Source organism: Pteropus alecto, unplaced genomic scaffold (genome assembly GCF_000325575.1).
Source record: "Pteropus alecto unplaced genomic scaffold, ASM32557v1 scaffold3, whole genome shotgun sequence".
NCBI classification, from domain to species: domain Eukaryota; kingdom Metazoa; phylum Chordata; class Mammalia; order Chiroptera; family Pteropodidae; genus Pteropus; species Pteropus alecto.
This window is the reverse complement of record NW_006442484.1, coordinates 15,947,145-15,970,292: the sequence shown is the minus strand read 5'-3', so window position 1 is coordinate 15,970,292 and position 23,148 is coordinate 15,947,145. Positions and strand designations below refer to the sequence as shown.

At 33.7% G+C, this 23,148-nt stretch overlaps 1 protein-coding gene across 1 annotated transcript in view; it reads right to left on the bottom strand.

The window, feature by feature from the left end:
- Positions 1–23,148, bottom strand: part of THSD7B (thrombospondin type 1 domain containing 7B) — a 745,753-nt gene that overhangs the window by 202,292 nt on the left and 520,313 nt on the right. The window lies entirely within an intron of this gene.

Here is a 23,148-nt window from a genome sequence, read left to right as displayed (position 1 = left end):
AAAGGGGAATGGAATTAACAGATATAAATAACATGCCAAATTAGCTGATTTTGAGTTTACCAAAAGGGAGATTATCTTGAGTTGGCCTGACAAACGAAAACGCATAAAACAGTGACTGAGCCCTTAGAGTGGGGAAAGATTCTCCTGCTGGCCTTGAAGCAAATAGCGATGTTATGAAATATCTATAGAGTGGCAATAGAGCAGGGAACTGAGAACAGCTTCTAGGAACTGATGGCAGCCTCTGGCTGTCAATCAGCAAGAAAACAGGAACCTCAGCCCTACAGGTAGGTGCATGGAGATGAATTCTGCTGATAATTCCAAGGGAGCTTGGAAGAGAAGCTTTCTCTAGTCAAGCCTCTGCTGAGACCTTAGTCTTGGCCCACACATTGACTGTAGCCCAGTGAGACTCTTAGAAAATCTAGAGAAGTAATGCCTGTACTCCTGGCCTATGGAAACTAAATTAACAAATGTTTGAGCTAAGTCTGTGGTAATTTGTTATGCAGCAACTGAAAACTAACAGATTATCCAAAATAAAAATCCTACAGTCATCTTAGACCTTCTGCCATTATTTACACATAAATTAATAGATGTAATAAGTTCTTTTGTTAAAACATCACAAATATATCCCCTACTCTACAATTCTTTTGTCAGTCCCTGGTTCAAGATGTTACTGTTTCTGTCCTGGAATATTCAAATATTCTCTTCACTAGTCCCCCTTTTTCCTAATCATTCTCTTAATATCAGTCATGCGGAGGAAAAGTTACCCTTCTGAAGGTATATCAACTATAACTGAACAATAAATTTAAAAAATAATCTACAAAAGAAAGATAAAAAAATGAGTCATGGCTTAAGCTACTTTTCAAACTTTTTCTGATTCTCCATTGCTTTGAAAATAAAGTGCCAACTATTTTGCAAAAATTATAGATTCTTTACAGGAGGCTCTAAATAATGGTTTTCAACTTGGCTGTAAAATATATTCCCATTGACCCAGATATACCACAGATCAATTTGATCAGAATCCCAGAAGATGAGATCTGGACATCAGTCTTTTCCATAGATCCCCAGGGGATTCCAATATGCAGTCAAGACTGAGAACCATGTTCCAAATTTGTTTTCCTCCTGCCCTTTCCTCTATCTTGAAATCTGTCCACACAGACTACTGCATCCCATAATATTTATGCCTTTCTTCATGCAAAAACTCTACTCTTTAACACATTTAGCCTTCCTGGTTCATTACTTCGACCACTCTCTTGCCAATATAATTGACCACTTGGCCCCATTGTTCTTCTTCCTTGCCAATCTGGACCTAGATCAGTCAACTGTTTTCCTACTCTGTGCTTAACACTGGACTATGAGGCAGAGATGTGGAAAATGCTATTACTACACTGGTGACCACACTGTGTAGTCTCTATCTTCAACCAGGTTCTCGTACTGCTTACTGATTCTTTGCATTTTCTTCTCACTCTCATTTTGCATTACACCTTTTTTAAACCTTTTTCACCTGTTGTTGAATTGTTAAAAACACCTCTTCTGTCCCAGAAAAAAATAGAAATAAAAACTCCTTCGAATTCATATGTGTGTGTGTGCGTGTATGTATACATATGTGTGTGTGTGTGTGTATGTGTGTGTGTATACACACACACATACACATGTCCATCATTTTTCTTCTCTCTTCATATTGCAATAGGAATTGCATTCCCTTTTCTATATAAGGCACATTTTCACCACTTGATAGCTCTCTGAACCTTTTCAGGACCTTGTTTCTTTGACTGCATTTTCTTTCTCTTTCTCTTTATCTCTCTGTTTGTATATACACATATATTTATTATATATTAAATATAATTGTATAGTTATATTTTTCTAGATTAATATTAGAACTAGAATAACTTTACATTCTCTAAATAATACTCACTGAAAAGAGGGAGTACATCGAACATCTAAGAATGATCAGGAAGGATTTTTCTGGGCTTGAAAAAAATTGCTGCATTTGAGGTTGTGAGAAAACTAATTCTTGATTGTTTAATATAATTGTAATTCTGCAGTCCTTTCTAAGGAGCTTGGATCACCATTTCAGTATTAAGTACATAATAAAGCTAAACATAGGATTAAATGGAGGTCACAGGCATTACTTAATTTTATAGAGAAACTGAGTCACGAAATGATTCCATTTGCTACTAAATGAAAAAAGCAGTACTCGTAATTAAGTGGAAAAGTGGAATCAACTCTCAGGACATGCATACTTCAACTATGAAATTCCAGTTGACTTCATATAAATAACAAAAAAACCCTCATAAATATCCATAAAAAAAAATTCACTTCAAAAATTAGAACAGGAATGGGGTCATATGTTTATATTTTCTATGTTGATTGAAATTGTCACTGCCAGGTAATCACGTAATATCTTTCTGATTACAAAACAAGTTTTTTCTTTTAAAGAACTGTTTTATTAACCCTCAAAGATTTCTCAAGTATTAATAATGAAATAAACATCTGCTATTCTAACTAAAAATAAATAAATATTTGAATGCCTATATAGATCCCATATTAAAGTAAATTTTAAATTAGAGGTCCTTTTAATTCAATGAGATTTTAAACTATTTTCATTTATACTTGATTATTGAAAGATTTTAATTAGCCTCTAGTACACTTTTTTTTTTTATTCCTACTGACAAGTCATAAACCCAGAAGATCTCTATGAAAGTCAAGGTAATACATTTAATGAGTATAAAATAGTTTTGAAATTCAACAGGATTAAGCAACAGTGACATTTATTTTTCCGAAAAGTTATATTCAAGCTAGAGCATACCCCAAAAGAAGCCTATGGTGAGAATCATTAATAATTACATATTCTTATGCCTATCTCATAATCGAAAGAATTAGTTTTACCCACATACTTAATTCTTACAATTTTTGGCAAGAGAATATGATCAAATATGACTACCTACAAGGTTAATCTGCCATACGAGAATTCTAATTCCTAACTATGGAAACTTCACTAATGTTTTAAAAACTCATTTACATAAAATATATCACAGAATAGCTTCTCTGGCAACATTCATATATCTACATCCAATTGTTATGAAAGAAGCAGTTTTTCTTTAAAATTATTTTATACTACAATTTATATGCAGAATACATTACTTAGACCATCGTATTACTTAGCCTGTGGATGTTTTCATGTTCTCTTTTAGTTATCTGTATGCATATGAAGTTAGGTATGAAGTAGTCAATATAGAATTATCAAAAGAGCATGCACCCAGCATTGAAATTTTATAAATCATATACATTGCACATAGTCAGTACTCAAAAAATATCTGCTGTTATTATGGATAAAGATGTACTTAATAAGATCTATTAATAGTATTTCTATGTTATAACTGGAGAAATTTATTTAATGACTTATACCCTTTTGGGCTGAAGCCCATAGACCTGTCATGACTTTTCCATCTATATTGCTACTCTCAAATATTGTTCTTTAGGTTGGTGTAATGAATGTAGGTAAAAAACACAATTCTATGAATAAGGCAGTCTTACTGATAAAACTACTTTCCAAGATACTACCTGCTATGAATTTATTCTCCTCCATCATTCAAGTACTTACACATTTTTTTCTCTATATATGATATTATTTTGGAGAATACAAAAGGAAATATTGAAGATATTAAGCCTGAGAAAAATAACCTGGATTCATTTACTTATATCTTCCTACTATGTAAAGTAGCAGCAAATATTCTACTAGACAGTGCATGTTATATTTATTGATACTTTGCAAAAATAATGAAAACACAGTACCAAAAATAAGACAGAGAAAAGATAAAGAAAATGCTGATCATCTCTTCCGCATTGCAAAGTGAAGATTGGGAGAATCTTGTGAGCTAAAACGATATGTCTTCATATCTCAATATTTACAGATTTACTGTTTTAATTTATACATTTTGGTACAACTATTTACCTACTAATGCACCATACTAAAAAAGCATCTGATGACTTAAATCAGAATGAAGTATAAATTTGTTTAGGAGAGGTAGGGAAAAAAACGGGGACAGATTTTTTGACATTGTTGCAAAAAAGACAATTTGAGAAATTAGATTGATATTTTGCCATATCGTTCTCAAGGGAAGACTGACAGTATTAGACATTTATTTAAAATCTCAATCCACTAGTGTGTGAAAATGTAGATCAAATTCAGTAAGGTTATCAGCTTGCTTTGATGAATATATGTTTTGGCCTGGGAATACCGCTCATAATAGTAGTTACGTTCTTTCAAAGGTGCTTCCAACTTCGTTTAGACTTCTGTGGGTCCTGAGAGGGGAGAATTAGAAAGCCCCTAAATTGTTAGTATCTCTTTTTAAAATTTTGAGTTATTAAAAGGAAGTTTTTAAAAAATACTCTTTAGTAGTAGAAAAATATCTTTACTACATATATAAAAACCCATCAGCATAGACTCCTTAATGTTAAACATTATGAAATGATGGTTATGATATTGCAAACAACAAGGTATCTTATTTGGACCCACAACCTAATCAGATATCTGAAATACAGCTGATTTAGAAGTCACACGAAATTCAATCACATTGACGAAAAAATGTTTTCCTGGATTCCTTAAAACTCAACTATTCCACAGCATAATTATTTATTAATTTTTTTTGCATTTTTTTCCAGAAAAAAAAAATCATCTAAGTATAAACTAGTTTTCTTAATCAAGATTGTAATTTACTGGTATATTTTATTTTAGAGGTAAATTCAAGATCATCTAGGCCAAAAGCTTAATTTTATAGACTGGTTACAAACAGGGAACTCAAACCCAGACTTGACAGAGTTATGAAGCTCATTATCAAGTAGAAAAAGGTCATTATTATGGCCTCAGAATGTTCATTTTACTGCTGGAGTGACAAAGTAGAAAATCACACTGCCCTTAAATAAAATCATATTTTGTGACAAGAGCAGTCTTATAAGTGAGAAAAAAAAATGGTACATAATTAACTACTTATATGATACAAATAACATATACAAATTATATGATAATTTGAGGTAATATAAATGGATTCCGGCTTCAATTTTCTAAGTAATTCATGTGAAAATATTTATTGGCATAATTTGTGATAGACACAGGGTTTAGACTAATTGCTCAACCTAGTTCACTTGTTATAACTAAATGTACCAGTGTATTTAATCAGTCAACCACATCATTTAAAGGACAGATCTTTTAAATTGAATTGTCTGGGCAATTTAGTCAAGATGGTATCTCTAGTTGTTCATACATCCAGAGTTTCAGCATTAACAACCTTGCGCCAAATTTCTCCAGGCAGACAAAAGAGATATTTTTCTCTTAGAACACACTGAAGATATTGGAGACAAATGGAATACCAGACACAGAATAATCTGAACTGTTCAATTAGGACTGTATGTACTAAAACAGTTTCTATCATTACTACAAATAAGTGCTATTAAAATTAAAGTGACTAAATGCTTTAACCACATAATAAAGCTGGCATTTGAAACACTACAAAGATACATACATTGTTGACAAGCTATTACTGAGTAATTCTTAGAACTCTGGCCGCAGGAGCCTGTATGAAGTCCTCTCATTATATCTCCTTGCCGAACATTCTCAAATCTCAAATTACATGAAAAATTCTCTACATTTCCTTTAAAAGTTCTGAAAGCTGATCTCAGTGAATGTCTTGTATTTGTCAGTGCTATTTCCCAAATATTTTAGGTTTTGCTTCTGGACACATAATATCATTGCATTTCCTTGCTTTTTGAAGTTAGGTGTGATCTAATATTTTGCTTTAGCCAATGAGATGTGAGCATGTTAGTGTGTGACTTCTAGGTGAAAGCTTTAAGATTACTAGTATAATGTGCCACATTCTTTCTTTTCCTGTGCCATTGGAAATGGTCTAGATAACTAGCTGCTCCATCAGCCAGGGTCTTGGAGTTGAGCAGAGCTACCAGCCAAACCAATTTTGATAAAAGATGGACGTGGATAGTGGGTGATCTTAGTGGCATTCGACCAAAGATTCTGAAGCTGTTTCATTTGATCCTATACCATAACTGATCTCATCCTAATGGATCAACAATGGCATAGCAAAGTGTATCTTCAGAAGATAAAATAAAAAAACCCATGGAATATTTGAGAATCTGTATATAATGTTCTGCGAAAATAAGATTAAGCTGTATCAGCAGTTAGTACAGTCTGAATGGCAGCACCATTAAATGACAATGTGACTTTGCAAAAGTTGAGCCTATGGATATATATTTCAGGAAAATTTATAATTTATTATTTTAAAAAGGGCAAGCAATATAGATGATAAATCAAGGTCTAACCTTATGTAGTCTGAAATAAAATATTAAATCTCAATAATTCATTTCCTCATGTAGAAATAAAAATGTAACAATACATGTCCATTTTCTTTCTTTAATACTGTAAGGACAAGAATATAAGTAGAAGTTTGTGGAAGTTTTAATATACAATATAAATGACATACTAATATCTTACCACTACTAAAAGCTATATAGCAAGGTAAAAAATGTTTTTTCCTTATCCTGTTTTTACTACTAGTGATTAATAGAGAATATAATTCTGTAAAGATGCTTTAGCAGAAAAATTATAGGGTAATAATTTCCAAATCTGGGTGCCATTGCTCATTCCAGATCATTTCTATGTAAATTAAAGGCTAGGATAACTTTGACAAAATGAGAGATTCTGTATTGGATCAGTGAATCAAATGTTGTTTGAGTCCATCTCTGTTTTTCCCAGTCTGCTGCCACCAGCCAAGGACAGACACTCATTATCTCTCGCTTGGACTATTTTAATAGCCCCTTTAACTGGACTCCAGGTCTCCAATCTGTTCCAAATCATTCCATGTCAGATAAGCTGACATATTAATGTCCTCAAATCACAATTCTAAAATATCATACTCTAACAAAATATTTCAGAAGCATGGCAAATTTTGGGATAAAAGAGGATATGTAAATGGTAATCTGGGCAGGAGAGATACAACAAATTAAGAAGATAAGAATGAATCCAAAATGTTCACAAGTCAAAGGAGAAATCTTCTATAAAAGAATCTGAGGTTGGGAAGAAGTATAAAATCAGCTAGGTCAGGTGGTGCCTCATGGGACGTCATGCTGGAGGGCTCAGGAAGTTGATTAAGAATTATAATATTAATTTTGGTGTTCTATTGGGTTGAAAAAAAGATGGCATGAGAGCAGGTCACCTTCTTAAGAGATAATTGGATAATTTAGAAGTTAAGTGACAAATGGCTAGGCTTTAGGTTTAAAGACCACTAATTGTGATAAGTATTTTATGTACATATATACACACAATATGTAGTATATATACACATAAATATTACATTTATACATTTATATATATTGCATTTACATATACATTGTTAGAGAACAATATAATGAAACATGATAGAATATTACTCATAATTAATTAGCTCTGACATGTACACATGGCTAATACACTATCTAAAAGGAAATGACTACCTGCAAGATGACCAGTGAACCAGCTCTCTAAATAGCAACTTCATTTCCCAACTATCGAGACAGGTTTAATATAACTAATTCTAACAATCAGCAACAGGCCAGTTTATGAGCAGATAGAGGCTTCTAAGTATCCCACAGGATTCAGAAATACATGAGCTTAGAATAAAAGTGTCTCTATCCTTTTTGCTTTGTCTCCGAGGTACTAAAGGAAGCTCTGACTTGAATCCAGACATTTATGCTGGGCTATCGTATTAGATGTATTTATTGTCTACCTGCTAATTTATTTTCTTGCTTATTTATATATTTATGTTGAGCCCAAGAGTTCAATATTGGGAGTTTTACACAAAAATAAAGTTTTCTGGCTTCTCTTGAAAATGTGGAGGATCTGGGAACACCGGAGTCCTCATTCCCGCCTGGTGACAATCGTGTAGCAGTGCCTCTTCAGATGAAATATTTATTTGCAGTCCTCTACCATTCCTTAGAGTAACAGTCTAAATTTCTAAAGTAAGGACATCTACCCCAATTAAAGCAATGCAAAAATGTAACTCGTAACTCTAATAAAGAAACAGATGGGGGGCTGCTTATATTGCAGAGAAAGGTGGGAGATACAGAGACCCACCATCAGGGCTCACCCTACTCATCAAATGAAAGGATCTATGAGGAGTCTAGCTGGAAACTTCCACTTGGAAGAGTGCCATGCAAAAGAGAGTTCTCAAAGATTAAGCTTCATTAGGTAGATTGAGTTCTACAGCCATCGGTGCCCTGCATATTACTAACATCGGCATTTAAACATAATTCCTAAAGGTGGCAATGAGACATTAGAAATACCTAGAACAGCTTAGCTACCTAGAATAAGGTGGATGAAGGCATTCTGCATTCAGAGCCAACCTCCTCCAAATTCTGTAGCACAGAACAAAACTCATAAAGTGATATGGCTGCACGGAACTGACTTTAGAGATGAAACTCCATTTTTTTATTTGCTGGAAATATTGAGTCATCTAGACAATGATTTGTATTCATGAACAATGAAACAAGCTGTTATTATAAATTCTAAATTATAGGTTACATGACGAAGAAAATTTACCTCCAAAAGTTTGCATTTGCCAAAGAACTACATCTTTCACTGAGCTAATGCAGAAATCAATGTACTGGAATGAATTCACAGTACATTAACTCCTTGCAAGTTACTTTAAAAACCTTTGGAATATTGCCAAGGTGTAAAATTAAATATGACTCCCAGCCTTGATTTATACTGCATGCTGGCAATAGTGAATTTGTTTCACTTACCAATAAATTTGTTTCCCAATGGATTGTGCATCAGCTAATCCAGAGACTTACATTTAGGCTTCTTTTGCCTGCTATAGCCAAACAGATATCTTATGATTTTATTTAAGGGCATTTAATGATATACCTGCTGAAGAAGCTAAAGAAGTTGCAGGAGGAGGGTGAGATATTTATTTTCCTCTAAGAAAACTGGAAGTCAGCAATTCTCTAATTACACTAATAGTGTCAAGGAATAGTGGATATGGATAATTTTAATTCACAACAAGAGAGGATCTTTTAAATTAGGAGAAAGTCTCAAGACCAATAAGAAATACCTATGAGAGAGAAAAAAAGAGAATTAATGGTTTCCTAGGGTTGTCATAACAAACTGCCAATATCATGGTGACTTCAAACAACAAACATTTATTCTTTCACAGTTCTAGAGGCCAGAAGTCTGAAATTAAGATGCTGGTAGGAATGTGCACCCTCCAAAGTCTATATGAGAAAATACTTCCTTACCCTTCCAGTTTCTGGTGGCTCCTGGCATTTCTTGACTTGTGGCAGCATACCTCCAATTTCCATCTTCTCTTTACATGTCCCTCTGTATCTCAAATCTTCCCTTCCTTTCTTATAAAGATACTTGTCTTTGGATTGAGAACTCACCCTATATCCAGGATAATCTCATCTAAAGTTTCTTAAATTTATTATATCTGCAAAGACCCAGTCTGCAAATAAGGTCACATTCACGGGTACTGGAGGTCAATACTTAAACATATCTTTTGGGGGGACATAATTCAACCCATAAAGAGAGAAATGAAGAGTATGATAAGACAATATAACATATGGATGAGAACCTGGCCTTTGATATCAAGCTGACCTAGGCCTATATCTCACTTTAACAAGAGCTCCCTAAATCCTCTAAGCTTCAATTTCATCATCTATAACAAAGATTGGCAAACTGCGACCTGCAGGTCAAATTCAAACTCTGCTAGTTTTTGTAAATAGTTTTGTTGGAACAAAGCCACACATGTTTAAGCATTGTCTATGGTGGTTTTTACACTGCAAGAGCAGAGGTGACTAGTTGTGATAAAGACAGTATGACCCGCAAAGTTGAAATATATACTATTAGGATCTTTATAGAAAATGTTTGTTTTGTACACTCTGGTTTATAAAATAGGGATAATGATAGTATCCACTGCATAAGATTATCATGAGGATCAAATGAGAGCCCTCAGCAGTGCTGACCACACAGCAGCTACTCATTAAGAAAGCTGTTTCTATTACAGAAGAATGGTACCATGGCAGATAACGGCATGTACTTAGAAATAAGACAGACCTAAATTAAAGTCAACTGGGAAACATTGTAAGTGGAATCATTCTGTGCCTGTCATTGAACATCTCCAAGCCTCAATATTTTTTTCGGAAAAATGGAGGTAATTATTAACACCTATTTCAAAGAATTTCTCTGTAGTTTAGAGGGTTTAGAACAAAGAGGTAGTCATTGCTGCTATTATTATTCTCAAAAAAAAAAAAAAAAGGTATAAAATCATCTTCAGTGTATGAAGTGGGACTGGGAGGGAGGAAGATAGTTCCAGATGGAAAAACCCCCTAGAAGAGGAAATCCAACATCTTGAGTCTTCTCAAGAATTATGCTTTCTTGAGAATTTGCGTGGCACGCAAGGATGGGTAGAGCACTGCTGTGAGTTATCTATTTCTTGATCAAACACATGGAGCAGGTCATGATTAGCTTTTGGTATATGGCAATTAATAGTTTCATGCTAATTAAAGAGACATATATAAAATATTGAACAAATGGAGCTTGAAGGCCACTAGAGATAGGAATGAGGTCAAAAGAGCTTTTAAAAAAAGACAACATTAAACTCCTTATACCCACCACCTTAACCAATCATGTTCCTCCTTCTGTGTTCCCTATGCTGCTATTTTAAAGCCCAAGTTCTTTGAAATGACCTACAGGGACTTCTATAATCTGTTGCTTCTATATCTCTCCATTACATAAAGAGTACATAAAATTCTGTAACTTCACAATGCTCAACATGTAACAATTTCACAAAGTGGAGTTTTAATTCCAGAAGCATTGAAGACAGCTTCCTTTGTCTTCATGCTCTGCAGAACCATCTTAGCTTTATTGGGATCTGTTTATAATTGTCATCGGCTTGATTTCAACTTGAGACATAAAACATAAGGACACAGGCTTAGGATGTTGAAGCTATAGCTGTGATGTCTGAGGTTATTTCAGTTTGTCCTCTTTCTTTGAAATCAAAAATAGCTTAATAATGCATATGTTTGATTGGGCACTCCACAGAGAAAACTTCCCAATGGCATACATGATAAAGCACTTGATTTCAACTTGAGACATAAAACATAAGGACACAGAAAAAGTTGAAAATCACATGATATCACTTATATGTGGGAAATAAACCTAAAAGCAACAAATGAACAGGACAAATAAACAGAGTCATGGACATGGACTATAGACTAGTGATTACCAGAGGGTAGGAGCTAGGGGGAGAGGGGAGGTAGATGGGATAAAGGGGGTCAAATATGTGGTGACAGAAGAAATCTAACTATGAGAGGTGAATACGCAGTTTAAATATATATATGCCTCACTGTTACAATAAATAAAATAAAATAAAAATACTATATTATATACCTAAAATTGCTAGGAAAGTAGATCTTAATTGTTCTTACCATATACACACAAAATGATAACTATGTGAGGTGATAGATATGTTAACTAGCTTGATTGTGGTGATCATTTTACAGTGTATATCAAAAAATCAAATTATACGTCTTAAATGTACATAAACTTTTGTCAATTATACTCCAATAAAAGCTAAAAAGATGGATATGTGTGTGTATGTGTGTGTATACACACCATAAGCAAAATAATTATATATTTATATTTATATATCAGGAGTATATATACTTTAAATAGATGCAGAGAAGATTGGAATGTTATAAATTAAATATGAGGGAAGTTAATAGGATTGAGGATACAGAGTGAAAGGGGAAATTATTAAATTGAATTAAAAATAAAAGAAGAATGTGCAGAGAGACTGAAGATGGGAGCATGCAGTTATGTCAGACACAGAGAAAACCATAGAGATGGGGTGAATGGGTGGAGTAGAAGGCTAGGCTGCCAAGCAAAACTCAGGATACCAAAAGACAGTCACGAGAACAACAGAATCATATTGGGTGGGGCGAGGGTGGGCGGGGACGGGAAAGGAGGCAGAACCAGGACCCATGGTATGTTTCCTCCTGAGACAAAGGAGGTTCTCTTTCCTTCCTTAGCTCTCCATGTACTCAGCAATGGGCTGCAATATCTGATGTTATTTCAGTTTGTCCTCATTCTTTGAAATTAAAAATAGATTAATAATGCATATGTTTGATTGGGCACTCCCTAGAGAAAACTTCCCAAGGGCATACATAATAAAGCACTTGATTTCAACTTGAGACATAAAACATAAGGACACAGAAAACTATTATGACAACCTTCCAAATGACTGTCGTTATTTCTCTCCTGCTCAAAGCTCTGCAGTGGGTATTTGGTGAAACTGCAATGGGAAAAACAGCATATTTAAGATTTCTGGCATGGCGATCCATCTTTCAAACTCTTTGTAAGAAATCAAGAATTTGAAAAGATTTAAAACATTTTAATTTCTTCGAATGTGATAACATTTTAAGACTGAGTTATGTGGGTCTTAATATTGTATTCTTATTAAATATTCTTATAAAATAACATAAGCAAACCCCTGGCAGAGTGCCTAACACATAGCATATACTCAAAAAGCTAATATCTTACTCCTTTCCTTCCCCAAGCATGCCCCAATATCCAGGAAAAACCTATCAAAACTTATCAAATGAACTGATTGTTGTTGATATTGATGATATAAGTAAGGATGAATATAACTGATGAAAAATCTGGAAAGTAGATCCTGGTACTTAATAGTCTTAGATATGAAGATAAAGGACTTTACGAGATATAGGTGGTATTAATAGTCACCCCCACCCCACCCCCTAGAAGAAGCATTTGAGAAAGAAAAGAAGGGGATTGAAAGTAAAGTGTTTGCAGTATAGATAGTAATGAAGAATACAATTAAGTTTTTTAGGCTATGAAAGATAATGGACCTCTAGGCAAACAATTAAGTTCTGAGAAGAGAAACAAAAAATATATATGTTTTGCAGATGACATGAACTGTAGGGCTTTAAGCCAAACTTGAAGGAGAGGGAGGACAAATGAACAGAAAAAAAATATAAAACTGAGACTAGAATCAAGAGCAGAGGAGGACCAAGTCTCTGTAAGGAAAAAGTAATAGAATAGAAATTGAAGAATAATAATTGTAACCACTATTATCTGTAGACCAATATACAGGATACAGAAAATAAACACAGAAAAGAAAAGACTCAAGTCAAATGAGCATAAGAAATGTATTCTGCAGTTACATTCCCACATTGTCATGCTTAACTACAGTAAAGCATCACAACCTGAAAGCAACTATCAGCTGTTAAAGGACTCATTCTCCTTGGGTGCTGTGTAACTGGGGCTGGGTTTCAAGCCACCGAGACATTACCTTTGCCCAGGAGGGCTGGGCCTAGCCAGAGGGGATAAAACTGTAGTAGGTTATCACAAAATTATGAACATGCCCAATTCTGAACAACAACAACAAAAATCCATGAACATACTATTAAATAGCTTGTGAATATTTTGATAAAGAAGTGGGCAATGGGTATCAAAATGGGCTTATTGAGATCACTCCAGAAAAAGTTTATTTTAAAAAAAATTTTTTATGGACTTACTAGACCAGTAGAGAAGAAAGAAGAGGATGTTATGAGTAGAAGTAATCTGACAAAAATTCTCTCTTCAAACCCTCATAAACAATTATAGGAAGCTAGATGGATTTCTGTAGTTATCCAAAGTTGATTAATGGATCAGTGAGAGATGTCTCCCTGCAGCTGAATATCGAGAGGTGGGGGATGCTTGGTCTTTTTTGTTCAATATTTTGATTAACAACTTAAAGACACAGATGGCATGCTTATCAACTTTTGGGATGATTCAAAGCTGAGAAATATAGCTAATATGTTGGGTGTCAGAATCAAGATTTAGAGTGCTTAAAAAGCTAGAATAATGAGCTGCAACTCATTATTATATGAAAGATAATATAGGAAAAAGCACAGTTCTGCAATATGGTACCCAAAAGGAACATCTATAGCAAGAATGGGAGATGGAAAACTTTACAGTGGAGGCTAAAAAACAGACTTCAGGATTTTTTTTTTTTTAATTACAAACTGAAAATGCATTAATAGTCACAATAATTACGCATTTTGATTTTAATGTAAATTTTATCTTCCAAGTATTTGAGATAGTTTACAAAACCAAACCAAACCTGCATAAAAGTACTATTAAAATGGCCCAAAGAAAGTGGAAGAATACAGTATTGGGTATATTGTACTACTATTTATTCAAGAGACATTATTTAAATATCTACTCTGGCTGAAAGTGTGTTTCTTCTCTAGTATACCTCTACTCATCCTTCATTTTTTAGATCCCTATAATGACCTACTCTGATTTACTCTGACGCCCCAATTTAAATGATTCCCCTTGCCCCATGTTATTTCTTCACAGTACCCTGATCCTTTTTGGCATAGTACTTAGGACAATTTATACAATATTGTATATTCTGTGTATATATTTTCTTAATATCTATCTCAACTACTACACTGGAAGCTCCAAGCTCCACGAATGCAAGGATCACATATGTTTTGCCTGACACTATATAATCAGGGTGTATCATAGCACTTGGTATGTAGGCATTTAATAAATATGTCTTGAATTAATAAGTAAGCTAAGAATTGAAGGCTAAATTTGAAAGAGAAAAAAGACATATAAAGAGATAAACTCAAATATAAGTCACATTCTATATAAAAGTATGACTATACTTCTGTGAGAATATATAACCAGTCTGATGGAGAAGTTGGAGAAAATGTTCTTTGAAGCAACTGACTTGCTTTAGGGCTCAAAAAGATGAGTAGCATTTCATTAAAAAAAAAAAAAAGACACCGAGAGAAGAACATAAGCAAAGGAATGGAGACATGCAAAGACAGAAGGTACGTGGGGAATGGTGGGAGGAAATCCAATATGACTGCAGCATATGGTACATGAAATGTGTGGTTGAAAATGACAGTGGGACATCATGTTCCCTTTACTATCATTTAAATGCTTAATGACAAATGGAAACATATTGGAGAAAAAGAGCTCAATAAGAAAGGGGCTAGAAATCACATGTAAGTCAGAGTATAAAACCTCTGGATATTTAGCCTAGAAAATAAAACATTTATAAATTTATAAATGTAGGAGCATTACATATATTTTCAGATTTTTGAATGCTCTCATGTAGATAATATTTTAGGTTTGTTTTAAATTTGTCATACACATCTATCCATCCATCCATTCACCCACCCACATGCATATATATAGAGGCACTTCAAAATGGAGCCAGAGCTGCCATACCAGAGGAAGTGCCTTGCATGTCTTATAATAACCTCAAACTTTTAGAATGTTAAAAAAGGGTAAAATAACCTTTGGACTGGGTTTAAAGCAACCTGTTTCCAAAGAACTGCTTACAAGGATAAAAAGAAAGGCAATATTAGGACCGCCAAACTGATGGTTACCAGACTGAAAATTAAAAATATTCTTACATTAGTGTCACTATGTTAGCTTATCTGCACCAACAGAAATGCCTTACTTCTTTTGATGTAATTGTGCCCCTTCCCTTGCCTTTGTTTCCTAATCAGAACACTATTTGGGCTTCAGCCTAAATCAGTGCTTCCTAAATAGCTGTTATTTTTTTTTTAATTTTAAATAAATGCTTGTTGAAATAAAGTTAATTTGGAACCAATGGATAGAAGCTACATTTAAAGTTTTTTTTTTTTAATTTATTGGGGTGACATTGGTTAATAAAATCGTATAAGTTTCAAGTGTACAGTACTTCATATATATATATATATATATATATCGCATTGCGTGTTCACCACCCAAAGTTAAATTTCCTTCTGCCACCATATAATTTAGACTTAGGAATAAAGATCTTTCCAATATTAGAGTTGTCCAGCTGACTTGTAGTAATAAGATTCTAGTCAATGAAGAGGTTTTAAGCACAAGGTAAATGATTCCTCTACCATCTCAAATACATTTCTTAAGAGTTCCGAGGTCATCTCTTCAAAGTCAACATTCATACCACTTACCTCACCATCTGTAAGCTATTCTAAAATCTATATTCCAAATCTCTCATTATAGAAAATTCTCTTGACTTCAAATATTATTTTTAAAAAATTGTTTTAGATCTCTAGTAACTGTTTTGCTCAGTCCTCAAATGGTCCAAAACTGAGGTCTCCATTTTCCTCTCAAGCATGTACCTACCTTGCTTTTGATAGTATTATCATTCATCATGGCCAATTCTTCCTGTCTCCATTCCATGGCCTCTGCCTTTACTTCCACAGGGGCCACTGCCACTATCTTCTGGTTGGTTTCTCTAGCTTTAATTTTTCTTTTATCTAGTACAAGCTCAACCCTGAAGCCAGAATTATCTTTCTAAAATAAACATGGAATATTTTAACAGCCTGGGTTAACAAACTCTACTTTCTAAAGCAGCAATGTCCTAACAGTTTGGGAACTAAAGAATCAGTGAGAGAGATACAGGGAGAGATACAGGACTGAGGTTCCTGGGTTTCACCTATCTTCAAGCAGATTTATCTTTAGGTAGCCCTGGGAAATATTCCCTTCTGATGAGTATGTTCTAGGTAAACATTATTAACTAAATATGTCACCAGAGAGAAAAGATTGAGTATTATCCTAAAGTGGAATTACAAAGGTGTAGCTCTGACCTCTAAACATCTGCAGACATTATATGATATGCTATATTTATCCATTTATAAGTTGAAAAAAATATGGGGTGTTCCCACTTTTCAGCTTTCAAGAGTAATGCTGCTAAATATTTGCGTATGTTTTATGTAAATATGAATTTTAATTTCTCTTGGGTATATATATTTCATTTCTTTCGGGTCATATAGTAACTTTTTATCTTTTTCAGAAAGTTTTTCTAAAGCAGCTGCATCAGTATACATTCCCACCAGCCATGTATGAGGATTCTGATTTCTTCACATCCTCACACTTATTCTTTTTTCATTATAGTCATCCTAGTGGGTATAAAGTTATATTTCATTATGGTTTTATTTGTGTTTCCCTAATGACTAAGAATGTTGAACCTTTTTGTGTGTGCTTATTAGGTATTTGTATATCTTCTTTGGGAAAATATATACTTATACCCTGTGATCATTTTTCAACTAGGTTGTCTTTTGTTAATGTATGACTTTATATATACAAGCATCTTTTCAGATATATCATTTGCAAATATTTTCCCACTTATGGGTTATCTTTATACAGTCTTATTGATGTCCTTTGCAGCACATAAGTTTTTAATTTTGACAAGTCCAGCTTATGTATATTTTCTTTTGTTCCTTATACTTTTGGTTTTTCAGTTAAAATGACTTTGCCCAGCTTAAATCACAAAGATTTACTGCTGTTTCAAGAATTTTAAAGTTTAACTATTACATTTAGGCCCACCATCCATTTTAATTTTTGTATATGGTGTAAGGAGGAAGGGGTCAAGCTTCACTCATTTGCATGTGGATAGTCGGTTGTTCCAGTATCATTTGTTGAAGAGACTATTCTTTCTCCATTGAATAGTCTTCACACACTTAAAAATCAGTTGAGCATAAATGTAAGGGTTTATTCATAGACTTCCAATTCTGTTCCCTTTATCTACATCTATCCATATGTCAGTATAACAGTCTTGATAACTATAGCCTTGTAGTAAGTTTTGAATTAGGAAGTGTGAGTCCTCCAACTTTATTCTTTTGAGATTGTTCAATTATTCTTGATGTCTTGTATTTCCATATGAATTTCAGGTCGGTTTGTTGATGTCATTAAAAAAGTCAGCTGAGATTTTGACAGAAATTGTGTTAAATCTGTAATTTGAGGAATATTGGCATTTTAACAATATTAAGTCTTTTGGTCCATGCGCATGGTACATTTTTCCATTTATTTAGGTCTTCTTTAATTTCTTTCAATAGTGTTTTAAAGTTTTAGGGTACATATTTATTTCTTTTGTTAAATTTATTATTTTTTCTTTTTTTGCCATTATAAATGAAATTGTTTTCTTAATTTTATTTTCTGATTGTTCCTTGCTACTGTATAGAACTGCAACTGTTTTGGTATATTGATCTTTTATTTTTTCCAGCTTTGAAATATAATTTATGGCATATTGATATTGTAACCTACAAATTTGATGAATTCTTTTATTAGCTCGAATCACTTTATAGGAGAATTCTTTAGGATTTCCTATTTACAAGATCATATTATCTGTCAATAGATATATTTCACTTTTTCCTTTTTAATCTAGATACTTTTTATTTCTTTATCTGTCTAATTGCCTTGTCTAGAATCTCCATCAGAATGAATAGAAGTCAAAAGTAGACATTTTTGTTTTATTCCTAATCTTAGGAGATTAAACTTTTTAAAATTTATTTTTATCAATTACAGTTGACAATCAACATTAGTTTTAGTTATAAACATTCTTTAAAGCAATTTTTTTAAGCAAAGAGTTATTTTGCACTTTATAAAATATCTACTTGCTTGCATCAAAGGAAAAAAAGAGTATTAACATTGATTCCTTAATTAAAAAACATTTGTTTAGAAGTTCTATTTACTTTCTAATTTAAGTCATGCCACTTTTTATTTCAATTAAATAAAAAGAAAGGATTTAATCATGGGCTCTTAATTTCTTCCTTGAAAAGGGTAACACCACACACTACCTTTTCTGGAAGGTGTCTGAATCAAATCCATAGATATTGGGCTATAAGGCCCTAGTCGTGCCTCCTGTCATTTTCCATCTCCAATCACTAACAGAGAAACCCTGACTCTATATCTGGACATAATTCTGAATAAGAAATACAGGTATATGAAACTATTTGACTGGTTGATGTCCTGAAATTTTTATCTCACTGTAATTTAAAAAACTAAAGTGTAGATAACTCATAGAGGTGAAGTGATCCCATTTTCGAAAGTATCTAAAAACAGTCCTTCACTAGAATATGAATATTTCCAATGAATATTTATTTATCTTTCTATACTATTATATAGGAAAGATGCTGATGGAACCAGATGATACATTTATGTTTGTTAAAAGAATAAATGAATACATAAATGAACCACTGTTCTAATGTATCCCCCTTCATTAGGTGAGTTCTTAGACTGAGTTCCTCAACCATTTTCAGTAGCAGAATGCTCTCTTCAAATAAGATCTTATCACTTGGGCTTTGTTTTTGGTAATCATTAAATTGGTCAAAATTAGGAAACAGAACATAAGAAATAAAGATAAAGCTATTAAAAGACCTGGAGACAAGGGTATACCCTATATACTCTGCACAAACAAATAAGCAAACAATAATGATTCCGTATATTGTTGTTTAAGGAAATAACTAAAAGCAGTATTTGCTGTCTTCATTACAATATTTTAGCCAATGACATTTGCCTAATAGTTTTCTGGATTATAATACTAATCATTCACATAAATCCCCGCTGTGTAGATACTGCTAAAAAAGAAATAACACTTTGTGAATGCTTCTAACACTTGAGAGAAGTTTTAAATTTTTTCATTTGCACATCTTTAAAAAGTTTAGCTCAAAAATATAACAAGCTTAACACACTGTGGTAGGTTGAATAGCCCCCAAAGATATCCAGGGTCTAATGTCTGAATGTTACCATATGTCTCAAAAGAGACTTCGTAGTTGTAATTAAGTTAAAGATATTGAGATGGGAAGATTGCTCTGAGTTATCAGCACAAACTGGGTATCCATAAGTGTTCTTAGAAGAAGGAAGCAGAGGAAGATTTGACACAGGAGGCGGCCAGGAGACACTGAAGCGGGATGCTATACACTGGCTTTGAAGAAACAGGAAGAGGTCATGGGCCAAGAAATGCAGCTCTAGAAAGTGGAAAAGGCCAGGAAAAAGATTATTCCCTAGAGTTATTGAAGGGAGCATGGCCCTGACTACACTTTTATTTTGACCCAGTGAAACTGACTTTGGACTTCTGACCTTTAGAACTGTGATAAAATAAAATGTTTAAGCCACCAAGTTTGCGGTTTTGTTACAGCAGCCACAGAGCACTAATACATATATGTACATTAAAATTTTTTTTACACAAGTGCAGATTTATATTCTGTATTTTGATATAAATTATTGAGTATGTATGATAAGCTAAGACTTTGTTAGATGTTTTTCATGATAGAATGAAGTAGATACAGCCCCTTCCTTAGGAACACACACCCTCTTCGTGGAAAAATGGGCTGGCAATAAAAGAGGTAAGTAAAATATGAGAAGCACTGGGACTGAGAGCCTGTATTTTGATAAGGAACATAACACAGATATGCTCAGATTCTAATGGGTTCTAAAGGTTGAGGGAGGGCTGACTAGTAAGACTACCTGTCATTTCCCAGAGGAGGTAACATTTCTAATGCAAGTCCAGAAAGGTTACTAGGAGTCAACTAGAAAATCAGGTTTCCTCAAGTGACGATTTGAAGATTTTTCCAATGTCTCAAGAAACAAAGGTGTAGAGGATTCAGGAAACAAAAGTCATCTGGCAAAAACTGCAGATGACTAAAACTTTTCTACTTTTTCCTGCAAGAGAGGGTGGGATATAATTATTCAGTCCCTTCTGTGTGATGGACTTATGAGGACAGCTGGCAATATGTTAAAAAAGCTTTGTCCTGTCTTTGAGACCCACATATTTTTTCCAGGACACTTTACAAAATGTTCTTTTGACTACCTCAGTTAATAAAGATGTAACTTTCAATCCCTGAGCATGCTCTCTCAGCCTGGCCAGCATAAACCTGTCCACATGTAATAGTTACACCAATCTTTCGATAATTTCAAATTCAAATCATACACAGAAAATATAAACTTTCTAAATGTATTAAGATTAAATGTACATATTTCCAGTGACTGTGAATATGTGAAATGAGTCACATTTTAAGTCACAAAGACCTTATTTATTTAGCTTTGTCTACTATCTATACCTCTTTATGTATAACAACATAATAGAGTTAAGCTACAAATGCTAGATTATTTGGGGGATGAAATATTAATGAAGATAATTAATTGCCTTCAAAATCAATCATGTTTTATCTGGAATCAGGCATAAAACAGATTGTATTTTTACTTTATAATTTGATGGATAAAAGTTAATTCACACAGTTATCACTGGATCACTTGGAAAATTATTTTTCTGTTTCTATTCTTTCAAAAACATTGCTCATCCACTTGTAGCAATGTAATTTCATTTTCTCTAATCCCAAACTGTATATCAAGGGCAAAATAGAACCATGTATTCTATAGAGTTTGTCTCACCACGTAGTGCACATCTGACTTGTCTATGGATCTGCATTCATTACACATAGGTATTCTACCCAAAAAGCTATTTAAACACACACATCCCATCTGATGATTGCACTTAAATTATCTAGACTCCTTTGCTTTGTCCCACAAGACAATGCCTACTTGAACTGCATTTCACATAACTCTCTCTTTACTCCCTACATTCAACCACAGGCTTCCTTTGTTTTTGCCAGAACTGCTTTCCTGCCTTACATCCTCTGGACGTGCTTGTCCCACTGACTAAAATTATCCTGTATGTACTTTTCACATGGCTGCCAGCCTTCTCCTCAATCCTTATATTTCAAATTTATGTCCCTTCACCAAAGACTTCCTTAAAGCATATCTAAAGATTTTTCTATTGAGCATTCTAAGTGCAAATCAAGATCTGAAATTCCTTTTGTTTCCATCCTCCACTAGACAGTAAACTGCACAACTCCCTGATTTCTTCATAACTGTATATCCAAATCATAAAAGAAGACCAGACATTTTATATACATAGCAGGTGTTCAATATACAGGTGTTTTTTGTTTTTTGTTTTTTTAATCAAATGTGAATAAGTAAACCAATGTGGATGTGACAACAGCATCATGGTGGCATAAGACATTCCTCTTTTCTCTTACCTTTATATAGCAACTAATTAGACTACCATTACCAAACAAAAGTGCCTCTACACATTATACTGAGAAACCTGGAAATTTTTAGTCCATCTGTGCATCTGAAAATAAACAAAGGGATCTCAGTGGAGGCTGAAAATACATGGGAATCAGCAAACTGGCCCACTCCCACTAGCTGTAATCAGGAAAGAAAACCTGCAGAGTACAAAACTGGGCAGATATCCATGAGCAAGAGAATTTTTGAAAATCCAGCTTGCCTAAGGGGAGAGAGAGTCCAGAATCTCACTGGAGTGGGATAGAGAGGAGTTTGGACACAGAGGAGAGAGAGGAAGTTATCAAGGTGGATTTTCCCATAGTGACAAGGCAATGGACTATAGGCTTTGAAGATGTGGCTATCTCTCCAGTAGAGGAGGTAGAGAGCCAACCCTTCTTAAACTCTTCCAAAAAGTTTGAAGATGAGAGAACACTTCCAAAATCATTCTACAAGGTCAGCACTATCCTGATACCAAAACCACTACAAGAAAACTGTAAACCAGTATCACTTATAAATAAGATACAAAAATCTCAACAAAATATTAGCAAACTGAATTGGACACATTAGAAAGATTATACTTTATCTGTATAAAAACCATGACAAGTAGGATTTATACCTGGGATACAAGGACAGTTCAACATAAATAAAAAATATATCACATTAATAGAATGAAAAATAAAAATCATACAAATGAATGGAAGAACATCTCTGTTCATGGACTGAAATAATAATTATTATTAAATTGTTCACACTACCCAAAGCCACTCATAGATTCAACACAATCCCTATCAAAATTCTAAAGGCATTCTTCAGAGCAACAGAAAAAAGTTCTAAAATTTTTGTGGAAACAGAAAGAGCCTGAATAGTCAAAGCAGTCCTGAGAAAGGACAAAGCTGAAGGTATCATACTTCCTGATTTCAAACAATACTACAAAGCTATAGTAATTAAAACAGTATAGTATTAGTAAAAAAAAAAGAGAGACACATTGACCAACTGACAGATTACAGAGCTCAGAACTGAACCCTCATATATTTGGTCAACAAATATTCAACAAGGAAGCTGGAAACATCCCATAGAAAATGATAGTATCTGCAATAAATGATGTTGAGAAAACTAGATAAACACATGCAGAACAATGAAATTGGACCCCTATCTTACACCGCTCTCAAAATTAACTCAAAATGGATTAGAGATTTAAACCTAAGACTTTATACTATAAAACTCCTATA